Below are 10,690 nucleotides of genomic sequence, written 5' to 3' on the forward strand. Positions count from 1 at the left end.
CGCTTGAAATATAACAAAAAAAAAAATTTGTTTGTTCAGCTATTGGCGCGGCGCGCCATACTGGTCTGTCCCAAAAGTCTTGAAATGCGAAAAAGATTGGCCACTTCCCGACATAATTAGACAAAACGCTTTTAACAACATATTCAAATATGTAAAACTAACACATTCCCTTAATAAAAATGAGTTTTACGAAGCGGGGCCCACATCGGCCGTTTTACGAGTTTAATACAAAATATGAGTTTCGACCATCAAAAGTTTAAGTACCAAACTACACTACGAGCATGTTGTTTGGGATTAAACTACCCAAGTCTCGGTCAAACTCCAAAAGCTAATATCTCCAAAAGCGTTCCCTAACAACAACGGGATCTTTAATCCAAGATGATGCCCTTACCCTTGTCCACAACCGAACCTATAAAAAGGTAAACAACGAGAGGGTAAGCTAACGCTTAGTGAATGCAATAATTATACACATACATATATAATATACCTACTTGCAATCACTTACTCAAATACCGCATACATGCTAGCAACACAATTAGCTTATAATCTCGAATACAAGCTAGAAATTCCCAATACCACAAGCTAGCATAACAACGCATATAAACATAACTCGAATGATATAATATGCTTACACTTACAACACAAATAACCATGGTTAACCAATCGTACAAGGGAATGGCGCTCGCGAAAACGTCATCGGTGTTCATAACATCCGTTAGGGTACTTAACACCTCGTATCACTAACCCCTAGGGTGGCACCTTAACACCTCGGCACTTCACCCCGAGTGGCATTTTAACACCTCGATGCTTCACTCATTATTTTACGGAGTGGTGTCTTAACACCTCGACACTACACCCCTAGGTGGCATCTTAACACCTCGATGCTTCACCCCGAGTGGCATCTTAACACCTCGATGCTTCACTCATCACGTGAAACGTGGTGTCTTAGCACCTCGACACTACATATTTCACGCTACAACAAATAGATACATTATATACCTACACATATAATTATTCCACTCACCTCAAAATCTCTTGTGAAAGATACCCGAGCTTGCAAAACCTCAATGTAACGTACCTATCACATTATACATATTATCAATCACAAATTCAAGTTGGTCAACCAATTCTTAAACCATTCTAATGCCAGTTTGACCCAAAGTGTGAAATGTCCCGTTCTTATTGATTAAAAACGTTCCATATTAATTGATTTCGTTGCGAGGTTTTGACCTCTATATGAGACGTTTTTTCAAAGACTGCATTCATTTTTAAAACAAACCATAACCTTTATTTCATAAATAAAGGTTTAAAAAGCTTTACGTAGATTATCAAATAATGATAATCTAAAATATCCTGTTTACACACGACCATTACATAATGGTTTACAATACAAATATGTTACATCGAAATCAGTTTCTTGAATGCAGTTTTTACACAATATCATACAAACATGGACTTCAAATCTTGTCCTTATTTTAGTATGCAACAGCGGAAGCTCTTAATATTCACCTGAGAATAAACATGCTTTAAACGTCAACAAAAATGTTGGTGAGTTATAGGTTTAACCTATATATATCAAATCGTAACAATAGACCACAAGATTTCATATTTCAATACACATCCCATACATAGAGATAAAAATCATTCATATGGTGAACACCTGGTAACCGACATTAACAAGATGCATATATAAGAATATCCCCATCATTCCGGGACACCCTTCGGATATGATATAAATTTCGAAGTACTAAAGCATCCGGTACTTTGGATGGGGTTTGTTAGGCCCAATAGATCTATCTTTAGGATTCGCGTCAATTAGGGTGTCTGTTCCCTAATTCTTAGATTACCAGACTTAATAAAAAGGGGCATATTCGATTTCGATAATTCAACCATAGAATGTAGTTTCACGTACTTGTGTCTATTTTGTAAATCATTTATAAAACCTGCATGTATTCTCATCCCAAAAATATTAGATTTTAAAAGTGGGACTATAACTCACTTTCACAGATTTTTACTTCGTCGAGAAGTAAGACTTGGCCACTGTTGATTCACGAACCTATAACAATATATACATATATATTAAAATATGTTCAAAATATATTTACAACACTTTTAATATATTTTGATGTTTTAAGTTTATTAAGTCAGCTGTCCTCGTTAGTAACCTACAACTAGTTGTCCACAGTTAGATGTACAGAAATAAATCGATAAATATTATCTTGAATCAATCCACGACCCAGTGTATACGTATCTCAGTATTGATCACAACTCAAACTATATATATTTTGGAATCAACCTCAACCCTGTATAGCTAACTCCAACATTCACATATAGAGTGTCTATGGTTGTTCCGAAATATATATAGATGTGTCGACATGATAGGTCGAAACATTGTATACGTGTCTATGGTATCTCAAGATTACATAATTTACAATACAAGTTGATTAAGTTATGGTTGGAATAGATTTGTTACCAATTTTCACGTAGCTAAAATGAGAAAAATTATCCAATCTTGTTTTACTCATAACTTCTTCATTTTAAATCTGTTTTGAGTGAATCAAATTGCTATGGTTTTATATTGAACTCTATTTTATGAATCTAAACAGAAAAAGTATAGGTTTATAGTCGGAAAAATAAGTTACAAGTCGTTTTTTAAAGGTAGTTATTTCAGTCGAAAGAACGACGTCTAGATGACCATTTTAGAAAACATACTTCCACTTTGAGTTTAACCATAATTTTTGGATATAGTTTCATGTTCATAATAAAAATCATTTTCTCAGAATAACAACTTTTAAATCAAAGTTTATCATAGTTTTTAATTAACTAACCCAAAACAGCTCGCGGTGTTACTACGACGGCGTAAATTCGGTTTTACGGTGTTTTTCGTGTTTCCAGGTTTTAAATCATTAAGTTAGCATATCATATAGATATAGAACATGTGTTTAGTTAATTTTAAAAGTCAAGTTAGAAGGATTAACTTTTGTTTGCGAACAAGTTTAGAATTAACTAAACTATGTTCTAGTGATTACGAGTTTAAACCTTCGAATAAGATAGTTTTATATATATGAATCGAATGATGTTATGAACATCATTACTACCTCAAGTTTATTAGGTAAACCTACTGGAAGTGACAAGAAATGATCTAGCTTCAAAGGTTCTTGGATGGCTTGAAAGTTCTTGAAGTAGGATCATGACACAAAAACAAGTTCAAGTAAGATTTTTACTCGAATTAAGATAGTTTATAGTTATAGAAATTGAATCAAAGTTTGAATATGAATATTACCTTGAATAAGAAAGATAACCTACTGTATATAACAAAGGTTTCTTGATCTTAGATGATTACTTGGAATGGATTAGAAAGCTTGAAAGTAAATTAGTAAACTTGAAGGGATTTTTGAAGTGTTCTTGAAGTGTTCTTCCTATGATGATTATAGCTTGATGCTTGAAGTGATTTTTGATGAAGATGATGATTAACTACTGGAAAAATACGTTCATAATAGTGTGTGTGTGTTGAGAGAGAATTAGAAAGAGAATTGGAAGTGAAATGGAGTGAATGATGAGTGGTAATTGGTGAGTGGTGAGTGGGGTTAAAAGGAGTTCTAGTTAGTTGACTAGCTCATGGTAGAAGTTAAAATTGATTAGTCATACATGACATAATCAAGAGTGGAATCCCATGCTAGTTCTTATTGGTATATACCCATAGTAAGTACGTTTTAAAGCTGTGTATAATACGGGTAAGAATACGACTAGAATTGTCGATGCAAGAAAAGAATGGGAAAGTAACTGTAACCATTTTCGTTAAGTATGAGTGTTTTGATATATGTCTTGAAGTCTTCCAAAAGTATTTTAATACATCTAAATACACTACATGTATATACATTTTAACTGAGTCGTTAAGTCATCGTTAGTCGTTACATGTAAGTGTTGTTTTGAAACCTTTAAGTTAACGATCTCAATTAATGTTGTTAACCCATTGTTTATTATATCTAATGAGATGTTAAATTATTATATTATCATGATATTATGATATATTAATATATCTTAATATGATATATATACATTTAAATGTCGTTACAACGATAATCGTTACATATATGTCTCGTTTCGAAATCCTTAAGTTAGTAGTCTTGTTTATATGTATATAACTCATTGTTGTTGAAAAATCGTGTGTACTTTTACCAAAATAGATTAACGCAGCGGATAGTTAAAATAATAATCTTTTATTATTTTATGAACAAAATTTAACAAGATTAAATTTTCACTTATTTAATGAAACATGCACACGATTAACTATCCCAAAAATCCAGTTACACCATAATAATTGTCAAGAATATAAATCATAAGATGAGTAAACGATATACCTTTCTTGAAGAAACTGATTGAAGGAGAGAAACCTACGATCAAAAATATGACCGTCTCTTTGGATAGTCCACACTACACTTCAAACAACGTCAATGGATGCTAGTCCAAACCCAAGTAATAATCAATCAACCTTTGATTAATATTATGAACCCAAAATATGTAATATGTGTTTTTCCTTTTAGTTCATCGAAAGCATTAGAATGATTCAAAAATTACTTCGTAATATGATACACATATATGAATATATAATATATCCCATTTGTTTGGTAGCATAAAGTAAATCAAAAGAAATCAAGATTCGTTTGTTTGATAGCAAAAAGCAAATGAAACGTAAATCCAAATTATTAGATCAATTATATATCATAAAGTCGTATTTTACAAATACTTCAGGGGTAGTTTATGAAACTTATAATTAATAATTTCTATCATGTCACTTTCATGTGAATAGTAAATTAATTAATTTCATTTCATTTACTATTCACATGAATAGTAAATGAATTAATTTCGATTTACTATTTTGTTACTTGAGTAATATATATACATCATATATATATTTTATTTGACGTCTCGGTGTATATGTGTGTGACCCCGAAGGCTCAAATGAGGTTGGCCATATAGTTATATGTTGTACCTTGCACATTAATCCTACAGACTCCCACTTGTGCATGGCACAACACCAAGTAACTATACAAACAATGATAAGCGTCTAGCAACACGTCATTGTCCCCAAATTCACGTGAGGATAGTTTCTTGAAACTGTTTATGGTAAGTGTTAAATGTCATTCGTCCTTTTGTTTCAGATACTTTAGTTAAACTTGAGATATGGATCATCGGTCATTCTCATTTGTTTAACAATTTTATTTATCGATCTTAGAACTGAATTAGATCACCAAATTAATTAAGTATCATCTTAATTACATCTGGGTGCGGCCACACAAATATCTTATTCATTCATCGAGGAGCTCAAAAAGTATCTAACTCCAAACATTTTAGAGGAACAAATCCTATATTGCATACACGTGTCTATCACGAGCTTTACATTATACCCAATAATGGCCTTTATAACAGCCTTATTCAGGACAGCGTTTAACCATATCAAAATACAATGCTACACTCATCAAGACGGGCGTGCATCTCAAGTCTAAGGACACAAAGACATAATCACTAAAAGATTCACTACTGACTACGATCCATGTAGTGACATCTCATGGTTGGGTCATTCCAATATTCATCATCAATGAATACATATGAATTTTGGTCTCAACAAGTTAACTATTCATCATCAATGAATATAACCAAAATTTCACATTAATCTTAATTCATGTTATTCCCATAACATGACCGATTATGGAGATTTTGAATAATCAACAATTATTCATGGATTAAACATGCTAATATAGAACACAGTGATATAAATGAAAACGACCATATCAACTATGTCAGTTCATTAATATAAAACTGCTTAATGTTCCAAAAATATCCAAATATTAAATTACAAATGAAAAAGATCAGCAGCATAACGAAGTCCAATATTACTAGCATGATCATCATGCTTGTTGTGCATCATGGGCTTCGTGAACGGGTCAGCCACATTATCATTTGTATGAACCTTTAAGAATACTAATATCATTCCTCTTAATGACTTAATGAATGTAGTCAAACTTTTGAAGAATGTGCCGGATACTTTTATATACATGTGATTCTTTCAAAAATATATTAACACTCGAACTATCACAGTACATATTATAGAATATTAAATGTTGTGTACTACTCTGAGTATAACAACGAACTTCCTTACCCAGACAGCTTTCTGAGTAGCTTCTCAGTCAACAATGTATTCTGTTTTTGTTGTAGATTGTTCAATAGTGCTCTGCCTAGAGCTCTTCCAATCAAATGTCTTGCCCATCATGACAAAGAAACAACGTGACTGGATCGAGAATCATCTTGATCAGTTTGGAAACTAGAATAAGTATAAAACTTAATACTTAACTCTTTTTCCAAACCACCGTAAACCAAGAACATATCATTAGTACTATGCAAATACTAAAGAATATTCTTAACAACAATCCAATGTACTTCACCCGGATTATGTTGACAATGACTCGTCAAACTCAAAACTAACGAAACATCGAGTATAGTACATATCATGGCATACATAATGGATCATATAGCCGAAGCATATGTGATACATTTCATTTGTCTCATCTCATCTACTGTGATAGGACTTTTGAGACTTTCTCAAGGTTATGCCCTTTTGCATTGGCAAAGCTCCATGCTTGGAGTTTTGCATGCTAAATCTCTGCAAGATAATGTATGTACTTTGATTCAAACCAATAAGCCAATTGGATCTATTGTATAGATCCTCATTCTAATAATATAAGTAGCTTCATCAAGATCCTTTATGGAAATACATTTTCCAAGCCAAGACTTGACATCTTGCAAGTTGGAATGTTATTTCTAATAAGTAATATGTCATCAACATATAAGATCAAGAAGACTACTCTGCTCCCACTAGCTCTAATGTAAACTCAGAGCTTATCTTGGTTTTGAGAATTGATTTTCTCATTAAACTTAAGATTCTAGCTCCTGGATGCTTGCTTTTATCCATAAATGGATTTTAGAAGCTTGCATACTTTATTAGGATGCTTAGGATTCATAAACCCTTCCGGCTGAACCATATATACGTCCTCGCTTAGGTCGCCATTTAGGAAAGCGGTTTTGACATCCATTAGCCATATTTTATTATCATGAAAAGTAACCATGGCAATAAGTATCCTAATTGTTTTAGGGCTCACGACTAGTGAAAAACTTTCATCATAACCTTTTGTCACCAATAGAGCTTTAAAAGTGTTTACATTACCGTCCATATCAGTCTTCCTTTGAAGACCCATTTTTACCTCATTGTCTTACAATTGGGTAGAAGATCAATCAAGTCTCATACTTGATTATCCTTCATGGACTGCATATCTGTATTCATAGAATCTAGTCATTTTCAGATTCAGAATCTGATATGGCCTCACACAGCTAGAGGGTTCATCATAATCCCTTAGTTGAGGTTTATCTGAATTAATCAGATAATTAAACCTCATAAGCCGATGAGCTCTACTAGATCTATAAAGTGCAGGTGTAACACGTTCTGGCTTACCAACAGTGTGCTCAGTTTCAACGTGTGGATTGCTAGTGCTTATTGAAGGTATGTTACTTTAAAGTACTTGAATTTCTTCAAGATCTACTTTACTCCCACTGACTTCTTGTAAGAGAAGATCTCTTTCTAGGAATTCAGCAGACCGAGCAGAAAACACGTTGTCTTCAGCTTGGTAGTAAAAGTAGTAACCTGTTGTTTCCTTTATGTATCGTACAAAGTAACGTTGGATAGTTCTGGGTACTAATTTGTTTGAAGTGTCATGCTTCACATACGCTTCACAACCCCAGAATTTGAGATAAGACAACTTGGGATTCTTCCCATGCCATAACTCATATGGTGTCTTTTCTACCTTCATAGTTGGAATCACATTGAGTATGCCTGCAGCAGACTCTCATACATATCCCTAAAAGACGGTAGTAGAGAAATCAGACTCATCATAAATCAAACTATATCAAGTAAAGTTGATTCCTCTTACTCAGACACACCATCGTGTTGTGGTGTGTAAGGTAGAGTGAACCATGAGACAATCCCACAATTCTTTAGGTGGTCCAAAAACTCTTGACTCATAAACTCACTTACTCCATCGGAGCGAAGTGCTTTAATGGTCTTTTCAAGCTGATTATCTACTTCATTTTGGAATACTTTTGAATGGTAAAATAGTTGTATGTTTATGTTTCAGCAAGTGAACATAATCATAGCTACTATACTCATCAGTAAATGTAATGAAGTAAAATTAACTAAATCTATACATTGTTCTTAAAGGGCTACATACAACAGTATGTATTAGTCCTAAAAGATCTTTAGCTCTTTTACCTAAATCGGAGAAAGAAGCATTTGTCATCTTTTCACATAAACATGACTCGCATACATCAAATGACTCAGAGCCAATTGATTCCAAAAGTCCATTAGACTGGAGTTTTGAAATGCATTGTTTGTTTATATGACTCATATGACAATGTCATAGATAGGTCTTATTCAAGTCTTGCTTGAAGACTTTGGCGATGTAGGTATACACAGAATTCTCATTTGAAATTACACTATGCATATCAATTTCAAAAATACCATCACGTGGATAGGTATTAAGATAAATATATTATCCTTAGAAACTGAAATATCTAAGTGTGTAAATGCAAGTTCAAAACTAGCATCTTTCAAACTATGTCGCTCGCAGTATTGAGAGCATAATGCTATTGTTCCAACAAAACAATAAGACCACTTAGAGAAGTAAGTTCAGAGGTACCAATAGCTTTAACAAAAGCTTGATCCCCCTTGCCTACTTGCAAATCCAGTGTGCCTTTCTTTAGTCTATTACTTCTTCTCATTCCCTTCATATTGTTACAGGTGTGAAGGCCACAACCAGTTAACAAAGATATAGGAATCACTAGAAGAAGTATATAACTATTTATGGAATATACCTGATTTGCTAGTCTCACCAGCGTTGCCTTTTCTCAGCTCAGATTGGAAGATAGGACAACTTCCTTCTCCAATTGCCAACCTTTCCACAATGGAAACATTCGGCGTCTTTTGTTGGGCTTTCCTTCTTGGAAGGTGGAATATTTTTCCTAGCAAATGATTTGTCATTTTCCTTCCACAAAATATTCGGCTTATTCTTTTTCACCCTTCAATCATATTTCTTCCTGATCATCGAACAACATCCGATAGAAATTTTGCTGAGCAGCAGCAACTGCCACAACAGGAAGTATGAATAAGGGTTCTAAATTTTGTTCAACTTCCATGTATGCTTGAGAACAATTCTCAGGTTGCAGTGTCAGTCTAGGAAGTTTGAACATTGAGTTTATCCTTCTCCAACAAAGAAGGAAGTGTGTTTTGGTTTACGTCTTGATTATTTGACATCTACAATAGATATAAGATTCAATTTAGTATTTTCGATATTGAGCTTTAATAAATTAACTACCCAAGTTTTTATAATATTATAAAAAAAAAAAAACAATTAATTTACGAAAGCCTAAGATCCACATAGAGGTTCCATAGCCACATCTGTTGATCAGCTAGCAGTTATGGAGTCTAGTGGTAGGTAACGGGTACCAATTGCATTACAAGTGCAACTCTTAGATCTTTATGAGACCTTGAGATATGTGTAGTTCAACAAACCACTATTATCTACTAACATGTTTGTCTCATCCTTGCCTCGAACTCAGGTCTCACCGTGAATACGATTAAGTCGTCCAATTTGAAAACAGTGGAAATTCACGCTAGTCTCACTAGATCGAAAAATCCACCTCGTGGCTATAATTCAGCCTAGTCTCACTAGATCAGAAAAATAACGAGGAGTGTTTGCAAGCTCATTGGATGGCATGACTTAAATTTGACGGGTATTTTGTAAAAAGTTTGTGTCAACGAATAATGCATGCACACAAGATTCGCTACACTACTAGTTAAAAAAACATTTTAACCAATTGTATATGTCGATTATGTTTGTGATCTAATTTGTTATTTAATTTATAGGATATAAAAATAACAAATACACAAACGTGTATCGTTTTAAAACAGTTTTAAAAGATGTCGTCCATATATTTTATTTGACTTTCAAAATCATTTATCATTAAACTCGTTAGAGTTTAACTTATTTTAAAATCATCAATTTTAATCTTTGAAACTCGTTTAGAGTTTTAGTTAATGTTTTCATCAAAAAACATATATATATAATTTGAGTCTCAAAATTATTTAACTTTAAACTCGTTAGAATTTAACCTTTTAAAATCATTAATTTTAATATTTGAAACTCGTTACCGGTTTTATTTAATGTTTTCATCAAAAACATTTAGCATATATTATAATCAACCATTAAATATAAATGCGTAAAATAAAACACAACCATGCATCACACACACATAGCCTAGCCCAAAAAATCCTATGCTTAATCCCATGAGCCGACATGGGATCAAGTGGTCAAACTAAGGGTAATATCGTAGCTCCCACTTAATTCAAGAATCAAGTGAAAACTTGACAAACGCCATCGTTGTCAACTTGACCTGTTCGCCATCTTCTAAGTCAAACTTCGTGTTGCATCTTTATCTTCAATTTTCATCTTGTTACATTTATTTAAATTTGAAAATACAACTAAACTAGTACTTTTACAAATTAAAATAAACTGAAATACAATACTATGAAAATGAAAAATAAATACAATACAACTTTGGCTTCAAAATGGCCTTTCTAATA

This window comes from Rutidosis leptorrhynchoides, chromosome 4 (assembly GCF_046630445.1).
Source record: "Rutidosis leptorrhynchoides isolate AG116_Rl617_1_P2 chromosome 4, CSIRO_AGI_Rlap_v1, whole genome shotgun sequence".
NCBI classification, from domain to species: domain Eukaryota; kingdom Viridiplantae; phylum Streptophyta; class Magnoliopsida; order Asterales; family Asteraceae; genus Rutidosis; species Rutidosis leptorrhynchoides.